The 17,883-nt window shown below is 39.1% G+C and overlaps 1 protein-coding gene across 6 annotated transcripts in view; it reads left to right on the top strand.

The window, feature by feature from the left end:
- The window catches only part of KLHL29 (kelch like family member 29), a 490,936-nt gene that overhangs the window by 148,398 nt on the left and 324,655 nt on the right, over window positions 1-17,883 (top strand). Inside the window, exon 1 of one of the 6 annotated variants that reach the window (XM_058179644.1) lies at window positions 7,224-7,242. The exons of the other annotated variants lie outside the window; for them this stretch is intronic. The gene's annotated coding sequence lies outside the window, so the exon portion shown is untranslated. Of the gene's footprint in view, window positions 1-7,223; window positions 7,243-17,883 lie in introns of those variants that run through there. 6 annotated transcript variants of the gene reach the window in all.

Raw genomic sequence — 17,883 nt, forward strand, 5'->3', positions numbered from 1 at the left:
ATGTTTTATTGTTTTAATGATTGTGTGCTGTCTAGAGTTGCCTCCAGGCAAGATAGACGCCATCTAAATTGAACAAATAAAGAAAATGGAAATTGCTTCCACTCCAACTGTTTGGGGTGTGTGTGAGAGGGAGGGGGGCAGAGAGGGAGAGGGAGGGAGGGAGAAAGAGATCCCAACATCTAACCTCGGAAATTTATCAAAGATATATGTTGGAATATTATCAATTGGGTGACTCCCCTCACGCACATTTAATCCTGGTTTATGATGGCTACGTTTTAAAAAATGCATGGTGAAAGAAGTAGATGTAAACTTCAAAAGTTTTCAGGTTTTCTTCTTCATTCCTGACCACCTTTGAGTAAGCCAGCATTTCAGAATGCGCTTCTGGACCTGAAACAGAGTACAGTATATCTGAAATTCAAAGATTAGCTGTCTGATTTATACATGAAGACATTTGGGTTGTGCTGCTGGATTGACATATGTTTGGGATCTTAAATCAGTGTAGTATGTGGAAAATTCAAATATACCCCAAATGTGAAAACATCAGACAAAATTTGAAAAGCTTCTTGCCTGCTGTGTGAGATGCAGAGCGTGATTCATTTTTCATAGCATGCAGAAAATCCAGCTTGTCACTTTCACATATGCTAGGATTGTATTTATAGTAGGAGAATGTAAAAGGCTATTTTATCTATGGCTAAAGAAGCAAATAATTCAATGTAAAGACAGTTAACAAGTGCAGATCTCTGTATTATATTATAAATCTCTTTTTTAAAAAAGCTCTACAAAATCTGTGTATCCCATCCACAAAACTGCCAGGAATTTTATATCAATAGAATGATATCAACATTTTCCTCATCACTGGAATTTGATGTCAGTGTCTTAATCAAATAGATCGCATACATATTTCCATTTTAAAAAAGCAACCATTGTTAGTATTACTTCTCCTGAGAGTGAAACCCCAAGCTTCATCTTTTATCTTATCTTTTATCGATTTTACTATAATATCTTTGGCTGTTGTGAGCTATCCAGAATTGTCGTTATACCTGCGAGTAATATAAACATTCTAGGCAAGCATGTTATCAGCGTATAGTTTCCTGATGTTGCTCCTTTTCCTGCTCTTTTTGAATCAGATATGTTTTGCCAGTTACCGTATTTTTCGGAGTATAAGATGCAGCTTAGTTTTTGGGGAGAAAAATAGGGAAAAAAACATCTGCCTACCAGGTATTCATCTGGCTAGCGTCCTTAGTCTGGTCAGCTTCAGCACATCAGTTGCTAGTTTTTATCCCCTGCTTGGGGATAAAAAACAGCTTCTAAAGCGCAACTGATCTTTGGCGAGAGAAGCAATGAGAAAAGCAGCCAAGCCACGGAGATGCTTCACTCGCTAGCGCCTCATTAGGGCTGAAAAAAAACTTCACAGCTAAGAGTCGGAGGGAGCAGGCAAAGCGCTTCTCTGCTAGGCACCTTGTTAGGGATGGAAAAAAAGCTTCACAGCTGAGAGTCGGAGGGAACAGGCAAAAGAGGGAAGCGGAGATCACTTCATTCGCTAGCATCTCATTAAGTCTGAAAAAAAGCTTTTAAAAAGCTACATTCGGAGTATAAGACGCACCCAAATTTTCAACCTCTTTTAGGAGGGAATAAAGTGTGTCTTATACTCTGAAAAATACAGTATTAACCAGTCACAGATGTCTCCTTTATGCAATATTTCATGAAGCTATTCAGCTATAATTGGATGTAAGCTACTTAGATATCTGAGCCAAAAGCCATGCAATTGATCATTTCAAAGATGATTAGGGAATGGAGGCTAAACATATGAAGAATGGTTGCAGGACCTGGGTTTGTCTAGTGAAAAAGAAGGACTAGGGGTGACATAATAGAAGTGTTCCAATATTTGAAGGACTGCCACAAAGAGAGGGGTCAATTTATTTTTCAAGGCACCAGAAGGCAGGACAAGAAGCAATGGATGGAAATTAATCAAGGAGAGAAGCAACCTAGCTCTAAGGAGAAATTTCCTAACAGTAGCAATAGCAATTAGACTCATATACCGCTTCACAGTGCTTTATAGCCCTTTCTAAGCGGTTTACAGAGTACAAGAACAATTACCAGTGGAACGGCTTGCCTTCAAAAGTTGTGGGTGTCTAGTTTTTACTCCTTTTCATTTGATTTTTGAACATTTCTCCTGTTATTTCAGTGCCTTTCTCTAAGGATATTTACCTGATCTACCAAGTCAGATAGAGTGGGCATGTTCCTAGTCCCCTAAATATTGCCACCTTATTATGGGAGCTACAAGGTGTGCCTTTTCTATGGCAGCCGCTGCCCTATGGAACTCTCTTCCTCCTGAAGTTCATCCACTTAGCCATCAGAAAAGCTTTGAAGACTTTGGCCTTACCTCCAAGTACCAGGAGAAGATTGGATATTTAAATATTTCCCTGAATATTTAATTTCTGGTAATGGATCTTCTTTCAATTTCTTAATTGTGATTCAGTGAATTTGAATCTGGATAAATTCTTTTCCAATGTTCAGACCAGGGATGAAATGCTCCTGGTTCGGACTGGATTGGCCGATCCGGTAGCGATGGTGGCAGGGGATTCAGAGAACCGGTAGCAAAAATCCCTGGGGGCCCCGCCCATGCCCACCCAATCGCCCGCTTGCTGCTTCTTTCCGGCTCGCTTGCTTTTCCCACCTGAATGGTAGGAATAGGTTGTAAAAAATGCTTTTAAAAGGTAAAAAAAGAGGCTCTGACGATCACAGCTGAGTTGCGCGATCATCAGAGCCTTTTTTTTTACTTTTAAAAGCATTTTTACAACCTATTCGGCCGAATAGATTGTAAAAAAATGCTTTTAAAAGTAAAAAAAAAAGATAGTGCGCCATAGCTGATCACAACCCCCCCACGCACTGCTCTACTTATCCCATGCCTCCTTTTGGCGTGCACTGCGCACGCGCACATCTCACATTTGGTGCGTGGTGTGTACTGCGCATGCGCACAAGCAGCATGCATGCGCAGCCAGCGAACCGGTAATAAACCTGTTCAGATTTCACCACTGGTTCAGACATTCATTTTAAATATCCACAGTTTGTTGGTTATGATTTATAATAGTAGGGCATAATAGCAGGTGCAGTTTTCAAATGCAGTATAGTTTTGTATTGCCTCCGGTGGTTGTTCTTCCACTAATCCTACAGGATTAGGCCCCAGATTAGGACCTAGTTCCTGAGTCCCATTGCCCATGTGTCAAAAGATGTCCAGATCTCCAATCTGATGTGTTCCTTGTTGACCTAGGCAATGACTGATCTGGTTACAGGGTTTCTTTTCTGTTTTCTCACCATATTAAATGGGTTGGTGGTTACCCTTAGTCTGGCACTTCTTTTAAGATCTGTCTGCATGAGTGACTCTTCCGGTATAACAAATAACTGCCACATAGCTCTGGACCAGTGGTGAAATCCAATTTTTTAAATTACCGGTTCTGTGGGTGTGGCTTGGTGGGCGTGATGTGGCTTGATAGGCATGGCTTGGTGGGCGTGATGTGGCTTGATAGGCATGGCTTGGTGGGCGTGGCAGTGGAAAGATACTGCAAAATCTCCATTCCCACCCCACTCGTGGGCCAGCCGGAGGTGGTATTTCTCCAAACTGCTGGAAATTTCCGCTACTGGTTCTCCAGAACTTGTCAGAACCTGCTGGATTTCACCCCTGCTCTGGACCCCATCAGAGCATCGCAAGCCCTTCACAAGATATTTGTATTTTGCTTTTATTATTTTTACAAATAAAACAAGGCGACAAACCTGTCCAACACATCTTCCTCATCTCGTTTTCCCCACAACCACAACTTTGTGAGGTGGGTTGTGCTGAGAGAGAGTGACAATGGTTCATTCCATAGTCAGTCAGATATTTAGATTGGATTGGCATTTTTATCCACTTACCAAGTTTTTCTTAAGGACCTGGGAGAGTTCGATGATGTGGTTTGGTGATGTATTGTTGCAAGATGTAAGCTTTTCCAAGTAAAGTTTATTATTAACGCTGCATTCTTTTTAAAAAGCTTATGTCTAGTTCTTGTTCAGTAAATTATTTTACTGCACTTGCAAAAAGAAAAGAGGCACACATTTAGATTTGTGGTAATAATAATCTTTTACTTTTTAAAAAAAGTATTAAGCAACAGTTTTTTCCTAAAGACAATCTATCTTGCTTTTGTTCCTTGTAAGAAGTATGAGCCTGTTTCAGGCACTTTTCATAGCATCTCAGATTTGTGTGTGTGTGTACTGTGAGTCCTTTGGATATGGTGAAGGAAGATCTTTTGTTTTAAATATGAGTCTGACCTGATCATGTATAATGCACAAGAGTGTGTGAGCTAAAGAAACCACCTTGAACTTACCTTACCCACTGTTGTCTTTGCCCAAAGTGGGTAAGGCTTTGCCCAAAGTGGGTAAGGCTTACTTTACCCACTGTTGTCTTTGCCCAAACCAGGCAGTTTTTCTCCTGCTTTGATTCCCTCCCAAGAGCAGAACCTGGCTATGGTATTCTTTCAAGACAGACTGAAGGCAGGTTCGTCACCCCATTTTTCCCCCCTCCTCAAATCAGGTTTTTATGTTACTTTATGCCAGATGTCTAATTTGCCTCTTTACTTTCTGCATATTTTCATAGCTGACATTTTTAAATACACCTGCTAATTCCTTGACACATAATTATCTATACCCACATCTATTTTTAAAAATGTTAATTATGAACCTTCTATTTTTTCATTTTGTCATATATAACTACTGTATAAAGTTAAGATTGGCTACAGTGCATGCTTTTATTAAATTACTGTGTCCTGAATCCTCAATCCTAGTTTGTTTGACACCAAAGAAAACTAGTGTATATGAAAGGCACTTAACTTCTGCCAACTCTTATCATCACTTGCAGTCCCTCTGGCACATTCCATGCCTACAATCTCTGAATCCTCAAGGCTACCTATTCGTGTGGCTCAAAATTAGAATGATTTTTTTTTTTAAAAAAAATCCTGTTCTCTGCAAATAAATTTAATCCAATCAAGTGGTTTCAATATTGAATACAAACCATTTTAGCGTTTTTTAAATGGACTTCAGTGTGTTAGAATGTTGTGGTTATATAATCCATTTCTGTAGCAATTTGCATTTAGGAGTATAATAAGTAATTGCTATGTATATTAGGGCTGACTACACAGTGCTTCGGTTTTTTATTTGAGAGAGGTGCTTTGCAGTGTGCAGGTGTGCGATTATGTCTCTCTCTAACGCCTTAAAGCAATTCTGTATTTTCCTAGGACTTTGACACTGCTCATTATACCTGCCTCATTATACCTACCTGTCATCCCAGCAAAAGACACGGTTGCTGTAAGGAATTGTAGACAATCACTACATTTGTTTCTCTCCATATTCTGAAGCACATTAATGGAAACAAATATTTTACAGTTTGAGGGTGTTTTTGTTCCCATGAGTGCTAGGAAATTCTGTGCTAATCTCTCTCAGTTTTCTAATTTAGCAGCCCAATATTTCCTCCCCTATAGAAACCTAGAATAGTTAAACTGAAAAGAATACAAATAATTTTCGTTCTGCAGCATCAGATTTACAGACTCCAATTACTCCTGTAGAGTATTGACTCAGAATTGCATTTTTGAGTTACAAAACTCACACTGCTTTGCCCTATGTACTGAATTCCTTGAGACAGTTGACTGTTTTACTGTAGTTTGCTGATTAAGTGATAATATCCCACTTTATAATGTCTGTATAGAATTTTGGGTCATAACATAGATAATCTATTATTTATCAGGCTGTACATAATAAGTGAATGGGCATGACTTACTCATGAATAAAATTCATTGAGTTTAGATTTAGCCAAAAAAATAAACATACTAGTTATCGAAGATATTAAGGTTCACCACATTTTCTTGATTTAGACTTTTATCAGTAGCACTGGTAGATTAGCTTTCCTCTTGCCACCAACAAAACTTCTCCAGTCTGAAAGACTAGACATTTTTACAGGCCCCGCAGCACTGTGATTGGAGGATGATTTGAGCCAGATATCTTTCCATTCTTTCTCTAGGCTTTCTCCCTTCTGTAACTGCAAAAGCTTTGCTAAGGCAAAGCAAGAACAAGGTTGATAGCACTCCCAAGTGGTCTGTGCATACCTGATCAGCTTTAAAAAAAATGACCCCCTCTAAGAAACACAGAACTCCCTGGAAGGTCATAACCCACATTTTGAAAAGCTGTGACTTAGCGTTTTTTTCTATTCCCCCTTGTGTATCGCAAATTGAGATGCTTGTTGCCGGAGAGTTTTACAGGTTTGAAAATGGTTGCTTGTGAAATGGCAACGTGAAACTGACCCAAAAGTGTTTGCGGAGATCATTCAGAGTTCAAAGCTGTTAGATCATCCATAATTCAAGTACCATCATGCAAGTACTGTGATCACAGGGTTTATAACTTAACTGGAATTTAAAGTAAATCGATCCTCTAGAGTTGGGGGGCAGAGTTGGAGTTGATGATAAGGATGCTATTGGGGCGAAGCAGAAGGTTCCGTTGTTTTATAGGCTTACTTTTAATTTTTAATACAAGCAAAAGTCTACTTATAATAAATACGTATTACAGCCCATGAAATATTTATCGGTTAAACATGACTGATCTGCAGTACATGTTATTATGGATTGTTTTTAAATTTTACATTTTCTGCACTAGGCAGTTCGTGGTATATGACTTGTTTTTTTCCGGTTGCTTATAAGAAAGAATCTTCTAACAATAAAACTGTATAGGTTTCCAAAACTTTCAAGAGCTACATTTTATGCTTCAGAATGATTGGTTCTACCAGCTGTTAATATCTCTTGATGAGCTGCCTTCTTTTCTTTCTTCCTTCCCACCATTTTTTTTTTACTTTTTGCATTTTAATAACGTTATAGTTAGAGCTGTTACATTACAGCTTGGCTGTATTGTTGTAAAAGCTGCTGACGTTTTTCCTCTTTTAAATCTCTCTTAGCAAGAATAGCTTGCACTGTTGTTGTTGTTGTTGTTTTGGTCTTGATTATGTAAAATGAAGTTTAATCAATTGTCTTAGAAAATTAAATGATAGAAATGCATGGCCTTTAAAAATAAAGAATTATTTGATGATTTTTATTTATTTTTCCATTCAATTCTCACAGCCTCTAAGCAGCTAGCTTACAAGGACCAAAACCATATGATTAAAGCAATAATAGAACATACCATCAATCCGATGTGCCACCCATAATAAATCATGACTTTTATACTTATCAAGTGAGTCTTACCCTTTTCTGTTTATTGTCTGCCTTGCTATAGTTCTTAGCTTAATACTGTAGTATCATGAAAAAAATTCTTATAAAAGAAGCAGCAAGATATATTTAATGTTTATTACAAAGAAATAAATAAATGCTTATTTATTTCCTGCTTTTTTTATTTCTGTAACTAAATCAAGGCAATGAACATGCATAATATTCCTTCCATGTCCTATTTTCCCCACAACAACAGCTCTGAGAGGTGGGCTGGGCAGAGAAGAAGTGACTAGCTCAAGATCACCCAACCGGTTTTCCTGCTTAAGATGGGACTAGAACTCAACACCCTATATCAGTTTCTAGGCCAGGATTTTAATCACTATACCAAACTGGCTCTCTTAACATTTATTTAAAGTTAAATAGAATGAGGTTACTAATTAAAGAGCCTGTGTATTGCTAAATACCAGTTTTTCATTTCTTCACATCTTTGTAAGATATTCATAAGGTTATGTGGCATCAACACCACTGTTTTTTTAATAACTGCAACATGCTGTAGATAATACTGTGATTCTGTTGAAAAATACAATAGAGGCTTGAAGCAACATTAGCAGTCTCTGGTAGAAAAATTGCTAATACAATTTTTACTTCAATTAAAAATTGAGCTGAAGTGAAACCCCACATATGAACGATGGGATGCAGGTTACTATTTGAAATGCAAATTCGTGTACTTTTTTAAAAAAATTCTTAAGTTTTTCACTCAAAACCCTTGTGCAAAAGCCCCAAATGTGAATGCTTTGATAAGCAAGAAGGTTTAAAAGTCCTGGTGTATTCGGATTCTTGCTTTAAGACTCCAGCTTTCTTAAATGTATTTACACTTGGGTAAAAGAAACCATGTTTTTGTCCATATAACGAGCAGAGTTTGTTCTGCTTCTTTTTTTATTTGTTATGCTGCTCCTTTTTGTTTCTGCAAAGCATTACTCAGTTTGTTTTGAACATTTCTGGCTCTTCTGGGATATAATTATGTATCTGCAAGTAGATTTTCTTGTTCCCATGTTTGTAAGTAGAGCATAGCTTTAGCATAGCTTTGGTGTTAACTTTATACAAGAGCTCTTGAACAGGAATGGAAGGCCACTGAATATAGGAATTGAGGAAGCTGTCTTTATATCCAGCTAACTCAATGAGAATAGAGCTGGAAGGGACCTTGGAGGTCTTCTAGCCCAACACCCTGCTGAATCAGGAAACCCGGCCTATACCATTCCAGACAAGTGACTGTTAAAAGCCTCCAGTGATGAAGCACACACAGCTTCTGAAGGCAAAGCTGTTCCACTGGTTAATTGTTCTTACTGTTAGGAAGTTTCTCCTTAACCCCAGGTTGCTTCACTCCTTGATTAGTGCCCATCCATTGTTTCTTGTCTTGCCTTCAGGTGTTTTGGAAAATAAATTGACCCGCTCTTCTTTGTGGCAGCCCCTCAAATACTGGGATGCTGCTATTATGTCAACTCAGATCAACTGACCGTAAGGTTCTCCAAAATGTTGTATCAGGATAAAAATCCACCTCTACTTGGAGAAGCTATGGATTGATCGTGAAGTATTTTGTTTACAAAACGTGTGGTATGCTGTTAAACTCTGTAGAAATCAAGCCAGAATATATTATGCATTGGGAGCAATAAGTGCCCCTATTGCACGAGATACATTGGTTGCCATTTTGGTTCTGGGTCCAATTCATTACATCGGTTATTACTTTAAAGCCCTTTATGGCATGGTATAAAGGGTATCTGAGAAGATATGACACCCCATTGGGATTGTTTACGTCCCACTCCAGCAGAAGTGGATAGCTATGGATCCTATCTTGTCAAGGAAATTCAGTGGCAGGGTCCAGAAGAGCCTTTTCTGCTGTGGTCCCCCTCCATTTGGAATACTCTGACACCAGACATAAAATACACCCCATCCCTATGGACCAGGGGTGTCAAACTGCACCGTAGTTCTCTGTGGGCCAGCCGGTGGGGGTGGGGAGATGGGACGGATGCCTCCTGCAGCAGCACTTTGCTGTCCAAAATGCAGCACGGGGGGGCCATGTGCACCCCCGTGCCCCATTTTGGCTGGCAAAGTGCTGCAGGAGACTGTCCAGGCTGAAACCAGGCATGGGGGGCGTGCAGCCATGCCCATTTTGGCTGCCAGTGGCACCACGGGTTAGTCCTTTGTTATTTCCAGGCTGGCTCCATGGGCCAGATTTAAGCACCAGATCTGGCCCGCAAGCCTTGAGTTTGATATTCCTGTTAAAGAGTTCGATACTCCTTCTAGAAGGACCTTAGAACCTTGCTCTGCCAACTGGCCTGGGCCCCCCGAAGGTGGTGCTTTATGCTGGGTGGTTGAGGGATAGAGAGAAGTTCCTATCCCTTTGTCATCAATCCTATTTGGTTTTTAGTTTCTATTTACTTCTTGTTAATTGTTTCTGTATTATTTTTTTCATCAGTGTATAAGTGCCCAAAGTTGCTTTAATAGTGAGATGGGTAGCATATAAATTGATTAATTGATTGATTGATTCTTAGACTTTACTATTTCTAAAGCACTAACAGGTTGAGAGCTTATCTGTGATGGAACTTAAGCCTTAACAGATGTTGCTTTTCTGAGTTAGAGAATGAGAAGAGCTTGTCACTTAGCCAACTAGGAGTTCTGTTTATTTTACCTTCAGCTGATCTGGATCAGTCTGTCAGAGGTCACACTTCATAAAGGAAAGTGCCTTCTTTCTTTGTTCTGAGTTGACAACTTCAAAATGAAACAAAAGACTTTTTCAGTTGGGGAAAAAATACTGGGTCCCATTGCCTTGTGCAAAAGGAGTTGGTAAAGCGTAATAAGGGATAGGAGCAGGAACAAATTAAACAGGAAGATGCTTAATAGCTTTTCCGTGGGGAGAGGTAAGTCTAGAAGGTAATAATGATGCAAATCCTCTGAACAATTTGTATAAAGGATGTGACACCTGCATTCTCAAAGGAAATACAAACACTAATGAATAGAAATACATGGCTTAGCTAAAAATAAACAAAAAGGAAACAGAAATCTAAGCTTAATTTTCCACACACAAGCTGTTCAAACAGCTAGGCACAATGCTAGAACGCAGACTGTATCAACTGGAATGCCCTTGTTTTGCACGTTTAAAGCTTGGCAGCGGAATTAGTGCTGTGAGAAGGATAATAACGGAAAAGGTTTCAAACTGAATCAAAAGGTTTCTAATCAGCAGGGCAACGGGAAAGGCCTCCTCCCCACATAGGGACAAATATCTCTTGACCCAAGAATTCTCAGGTAATTTATTCTGAGCTGATATGAAGAGGCTTTGGTGGAAGGAATCATAGTCCAGATCCTTTGAAAAGTTTTTTTTTTTTTTTTTAAATACCAGTGGCTTCAGTTTAAGATCGCTAGATGTGCTGTGTAGTTTTTTTCAACTAGATAACTTCAAATGATATCGTTCCTTCCTATATCCTAAATAATGTACATAGTAAATTAAAGGGACCTTCCTTTAGGAAGCACAAAGTGACTGAAATATAACTGTGGGCTTTACATTATTGATACCCTTTTAAATTGAAGTGGCTTCTGTTGATATTTAAGGTTGATTATTTTTTTACTGACATTGACATAGATAAATTTTGCAGCCAGCAAGACAAAGGCTGTATATTTAATAGTGAAAAAACCCAGCTCCTCTTTCTCTCTCAGGATTTTTTTTTTCTGTAGCTTCCAACAATACAGAATGCTATGTACTCTGGCATCATTTTTATTCTCATTGGAGCCATAACCGGAATTATTCACAGAAGTTTGAAAAAATTGCATTAAAATGATAAATTGCAAAAGAGTTTGGGCAACAAACAAATAAAACAGCTTTCTCAGGGACTTCAATTTTTGAAAACTGCCAAAGGCTGTAAAAGAAATTGGGTTTATTGGTTTCACTTTGGTCACTGACTAATATCATTCCACATCCCCAAAATGCCACATTTAATTCTGCCTGATTTGGAATAATTGACCGATCAGGAGCAAAACCCATGAAGTTAGCTTTAAATTACTTTGTACCCTTAAGGGAGTTTGTAGATTGAGAAGGCTGTAAATGGAGGTAGAGCTGTGCTACACATATCTCTTCATATTACATTTTGCCCGTAGAAATTATTGTGACATTCTAATATAGATTTTTCCCCCTATATTAAAATCAGGTAACATGAAATTTGGTATTTCTGTATTTAAATGTATCTGATGTACTTTTACTCTGTCTTATATCTATCCTTTTACCTCAAGTTCTATCACTGTGTACATTTCTTCATTATCACGTCTTCAGACTGTGTAGAGAAAAAAGAAATAAATGACCCAGAAGGATTTTTAAAAAATATTGTTTTATTTTTATTTTATTAAATATTTTAATAAATGTTATTGCACTTATTCAGATGTTTTATATTAGAATTTTAAATTAACTTTTTGGTTTAACCTTGGATCAAATAATTACAGATGGAGACTTTAATCAAGATTTAGATCCTGTGTTAGATCATACAGGTAGTCTTCAACTTAATGACCATTTGAAATTACAATAGCCTGAAACTGACTTTACAGCCTATAAAAGCACTTCTGGCCATGGTAAAATGTTTTCTCTCTCTCTGTCTCTCCCTTCCCCCCACCATACACGCACAAACACACATGTACTCACAGAGTCATTTGACTTCATTTTGGGTGCTTGGCAAACAGCAAATCTTTATCACTTGTTGCAGCATTCTGTGGTTATATGACCATGATTTGTAAGTCTTTTACCAGTTTCTAGCAAAAATCATCCATTTGAAAAAATAGGTTTGTTGTGCTTGCTTAATGATCACAGATTTGCTTAGCGACCACCGTAATTGGTTCTGGTCACCTGGGTGCCTTTACTTCTGGGTATAACAACTTACAACTGGAAATCCAGTCCTAAAATGTCATGGTGAGTCAAGGGCTGCCTGAATTTTTCTGTTCCAATGGTATTTAATTCTCATACAGGAAAAGTGCTATAAGATTCTATGTAGGTGTTTAATTTTCAGGATATATGGCAATTTTTAAATATTTAATAGGATGTGTACACACACACAAACACCTCACACACACACACACACACACACTTCAGACTTATTCTGATTCAGTGATTTCTTATCATTTTGATCTGTGGTTGAATAGATAACTATAATATAGATCCTGCTGAAACATCCTGTCATGCTCCAGTAACACTATCAATTACTACAAGAAAAAAAAAAGTCCTATTTTTTCAGGATTGTACTTCAATACATCATTATTAAATGATTCACATTTTAAAAAAAGAATGAAAAAAGTTTCTACAGATTTTTTTTCAAAATTAATAGATATTCCACAAATGTAATGGTTGTTTGGGATGTTATAATATATTTATAGTTATATTATGCCTTCTGCTTTATGGACAAAAAATAAAAAAATATAAACAAGAAAATTAGAAAGAATATGTATATATACAAGAGAAAATTATACAAAGCTTTTATGTGTTAAACTGGAACTCTATATCCACTTAATATATGTTTATTGATTGGCATGAAGCACAGAAGCAAGGCTTGGTAAATTGCTTCTTCACTGAAATTGCATCCACAAAGTAATATCATTTCTATACTATAAAGTATATAATTACTGTGATTTAGTAAATTGGTATTATTTTCATTTCTAAACTTGTCTTTATAATACCGAATCATACTTGGAAAAATTAATAGTTTCTTAAATTACAAGAAATATTCCTTTGAAGATTACTCATGAAGACTGTTAACCTGTGAGATTAGGCAGAAGCTGTGGTGCCTAAAGATGATGCAGGATGGACCAAAATCAGGAATTTTGTCTAAAAAGCGGTTCTCAACCTGTGGGTCACGATCCTGTTGGAGGTCGAATGACGATTTGCCAGGGGTTGCCTAAGACCATCGGAAATATGGAAGTATACTTGCGAGTCGAAGAATCACGCTCCAATGGTTGACTCCACAAACCAGCTGCAGGCTCTTCAAATTGCTAGCCAAATTCGGCTTCAGGCGCGATGAATTAAAAAAAAGAGAAATCTCTGCTCTGATGTCTCCCTCTCAAGCCAGCTGCAAACACTCCCAATCACTAGCCTAATCTGGCTTCAGGCACGATAAACTTAATAGGGGAGGAGTCTCCGCTTTAATGCCTCCGTCCTCAAGGCAATCGCAAGCAGTTCAGATCACTAGCCAATATGGTTTCAGGCGCGATAAATTCAAAACAAAAATAATTTTATGCTTGGGGGTCGCCACATCGTGGGGAATTGTATTAAAGGGGTCGCAGCACTATAAAGGTTGAGAACCACTGGTCTAAAAGATCCCTTAGGGCAGGGGTGTCAAACTTGATTCCATTGAGGGCCGCATCAGGGTTGTGTTTGATCTCGGAGGACCTAGGGGTGGGGGTGGGGGGCATGGCCGGGGATGGGGGTGGCCATGGTGGGCATTTGACACAGGCTCAAGGTGCATTTTTTCCCCTTTGCATTCAAAACAGCTATTCCAAACAAAGGGAGATTTACTTTCTGGCACAAATAGTCTCAATTCCATAATGTAGAGATTAAAGATACATAGAGTCCCCAGCTGCTATGAGGCTTGACTCTTTGTATAGGAACAGAGTATAAATGAACTGACAATTTCTCCAGATATCTAAAAACTGTCTGTACAACAGTCTGTCAATCTTTGTTACTTCCTCTGACACAGCCATAGAGGAGGACTTAATAATAGTAATAATTTGCAAAATTGATATACCACCCAATTCTCAATGGTGGTTCACAACAATAAAAAAAAATACAATTAAATCAATCATAGGTTAAAAAATTAAGATAAAAGAAGACAAACTCAGTGATACGAGGGGGCTCACTCTCTCTCATCAAAGATCTGGGTGAAGAGCCAGATGTTTTTGGCTCTTCTGAACAACAGCCATCCAGATTTTGGAGGATATCTAGTTCTGGTTGGTAGATGCTGCTAAAGAGAAGGTGAAGAAGGTGCTGCCTCCTCCAGTACTCTGCCAGCTGAAACGGACTGTGGGGGCACTGCCAGCTGAAAATGGGCCGTATGGGGGCCTTGCGTGCCCCCCCATGGCCCATTTTTGGCCAGCAGAGTGCTGCAGGAGGCCATGGAGGCCAAAAACAGGTTGTGTGCAGCACCCTCGTAGCCCTTTTTGGCCGGCAGAGACATTGTGGGCCAGTCCTTTGTTTCCCCGCTGGCCAGATCTAAGCAGCCTTGAGTTTGACACTCCTGCCTTACGGGAGGTAGTTAAGAAAGAAGCAAGTCATTAAGAAACAGGAACTCCTGAACCCAGACAAAAGAAATCAGTCCAGAGCACATGAAAAGTCCCATCAAGAACTATCAGACTTAAGAAGCGACAAAGCAAGAACGCTGGGACATAAAAGAGGTCCTATTGCCTGCCCACTCTTTGGGTGATTTTTGGATCCCAAAGCTACATCCCTCTGGCTAGTGCCTGCCATCCTAGCTGAGAAGTCTGTGGATAAGAGTGGATGAGTGTGTAGGTGTGTTAAAAGAACAAGCATGTATAATGTAACCAATAAAGTTTTGCTATTATTTTAAATTATATGACATCATGCAATCAGTCTTTAAAAGGGGTGGTGATTGGACACAGCGCCCTGAGTGATCTTGGATTGGATGCAGTTTACCCATTAAGATTTAGTTACTGTGTTTCCTCGAAACTAAGACATGTCTAGATAATAAGCCCAATTGGGCTTTTGAGCACATGTGCTAAAATAAGCCCCTCCAAAAAAAATATCCCCCCAAATACTTAGACGCATGCTCAGGGAGGGGAGACATCAGAGCCGCTACCGCCCGAAATCAGAGGAAATGTGCGGACAGTTGAGGTGTTGTTTGAGGTTTCAAAAGGAAAAAGGGGGAGGGAGAAAAGTACCAGCCCCAGTTGTATTGTAGTTGCAGTGCTGTATTTAAGCTCGGATCGCAGTGGCTTAGTGGCTAAGACACTGAGCTTGTCGATTGAAAGGTCACCAGTTCAGCGGTTCGAATTCCTAGTGCCGTGTAATGGGGTGAGCTCCCGTTACTTGTCCCAGTTTCTGCCAACCTAGCAGTTCGAAAGCACATAAAAAATGCAAATAGAAAAAATAGGGACCACCTTTGGTTGGAAGGTAACAGTGTTCCGTGCGCCTTTGGCATTGAGTCATGCCGGCCACATGACCACAGAGACATCTTTGGACAGTGCTAGCTCTTCGGTTTTGAAACGGAGATGAGTACCATCCCCTAGAGTCGGGAACGACTAGCATATATGTGTAAGGGGAATCTTTACCTTTTTAATGAAGCTCAGATAAGAAGAATTCTTTCTTCATAGGAAGGACTGTAAATTCATACTATATTACACTCTGTCTTGATGTATATATATATGCAAACAGAAAGGGTAGAGTAGTGTTGGAAAGTAAAAAAGGTTGTGCCTCCAGAATCAGGGACTCTAATCCGCCCTGACAAGCAACCTGGGGAACAAGAGAATACAGTCCCCAGAATAACTCAGTTGAGATAAAGCAGAATATCAGTTTGGTTTGTATATAATTTGTGCCCATATAGCAGTATCCAGGGAAAGTGTCAGAGATATAACAAAAGGCCTTGATTATTAGCCATGCTAATAAAAATAATAAATAAATAAAATAATAAATTATTAGCCATGCTGATAACTAACTATGCTTAACTAAAACCATATTGACCTAATAGTGTTAGAGAAATTGCATTGCAGGCATGTGAGATAGCTTTCAGCAAAAAGAAGAGGAGGAGTGCTTTGGAGTTGGATGAGAAGTGCTTAATTCTGCAATTAAGTTACTACTTTTTTTTTTGTTAGGGTAGCTGGCATTGGCCCCGTTGTTCTCCAGGCATTGTCTTTAATGTCAAAACAGAAATAACTAGCAGATGAAATCAATACCATTTTTCCTTCCATATTTTACTAAAAATAAGAGGATAACAAGATCAATAAAAAGGTAATGATCTGCGGTTGGATCTGTACAGTTAACAGCAAAAGGCACATTGATCTAATCTGGGAATAAGCATGGCGAGCATACATGTTAAACTGACAAGCTTCAATAAATAAAAAACAATTCTGCTTGTACATCCAGTTGTTTTATATAACTAATATGTAAAACTGATCTTCCTTTGCTGCTGTTATTAGAATATCCCCTCAAGCCAAAAATCATCTTTATTTTTAAATGCTTCATTTATTCCCCCGCCTTTGTCCTGGATGTACATATTCTTAAAGAAAGTTGGTCTTCTCTTATTAATAAAGCAAACAGAATACCACAGGGCTGAGAAACTGCAGAGCATGGTATTAGGGGAAAGCAGGCTCATTAAAAGATTTCTCTCCCCTAACCTCCTGGCTGAAATACCGTAAAGGCCTTTAAAACGATGTGGAAGTTCCTATTAGTACAGAATTTGGTGGCTAAGTTTCTGAAGGGTTTACCTAATGCCGGGATGGGGGAGACAGCAATGGGGATAAAGGAGGGAAAGTGACAAATACAGTGTCACACCATGGCAACACAAGCAAGAGGTGGAGCTTGCATCACAACAGTAGACAGCTGCTTTCATCATTTTGAGGGAAACAGTGGTTCCTGCAGATATCTCTGCCTAAGAGGACCCATGTTACAACAGCTCCTAGGAAAGCAAACTCCAGGGAGGCTAATATAACAATGCGTGTTGTCATGCAAATGCCTCCATTATCTATTCGTGTTCTGACATTCGAATCAGGGACATAAGGCGTTGTTGGATAACAGCTTCACACATGTTTTGCCTTTGCCCCCTTTCACCAATGTATGAGAGGTATCCCATACTCATTCTACAAAGGTAGTTCTCGGCTTACAACCTGTTCAAAATTACAACAGCACTGAAAAAGGGACTTATGACTGCTGCACCATGATCATGCAAATTCAGGTGCTTGGCAACTTGGAAACTAATCAAGGAGAGAAGCAACCTAGAACTAAGAAGAAATTTCCTGACAGTTAGAACAATTAATCAATGGAACGACTTGCCTCCAGAAGTTGTGGATGCTCCAACACCGGAACTTTTTAAGAAGAGAATAGACACAATTTTTCTGAAATGGTATAGGATCTCCTGCCTGAGCAAGAAGTTGGACTAAAGGACCTCCTAGGTCCCTTCCAACTCTCCTCTCCTCTCCTCTCCTCTCCTCTCCTCTCCTCTCCTCTCCTCTCCTCTCCTCTCCTCTCCTCTCCTCTCCCTCCCTCCTCCCTCCCTCCCTCCCTCCCATTTATGACAGTTGCACTGTCCCGATGTCATGTAATCACCATTTGTAGCCTTCCCAGGTGATTTCTAGCAAGGAAAGTCAATGGAGGAAGCCAGCTTCACATAACAACCACATGATTCACTTAACAACTACAATGATTTGTTTAACTGTGACAAAAAAGGTAATAAAATGAGGCACGACTCAGTTATATATAGCAACTCGATGTACATGCAGAATTGTTTTTCTTCTAATTTATCGAAGCTTGTCAGTTTAACATGTACGCTCATCATGCCTTGCTCACCAACAGAAATGCTGGGCTCAATTGTGATCATAACTCAAGGACTAGCTGTACAGTGATATACATTCAATGTAAAAATCTGATTCAAAACACAAATAGAACCCAAATTAAGATGTCCATTTAATATGG

The sequence above is a fragment of the Ahaetulla prasina genome, chromosome 1 (genome assembly GCF_028640845.1).
Source record: "Ahaetulla prasina isolate Xishuangbanna chromosome 1, ASM2864084v1, whole genome shotgun sequence".
Classification (NCBI taxonomy): domain Eukaryota; kingdom Metazoa; phylum Chordata; class Lepidosauria; order Squamata; family Colubridae; genus Ahaetulla; species Ahaetulla prasina.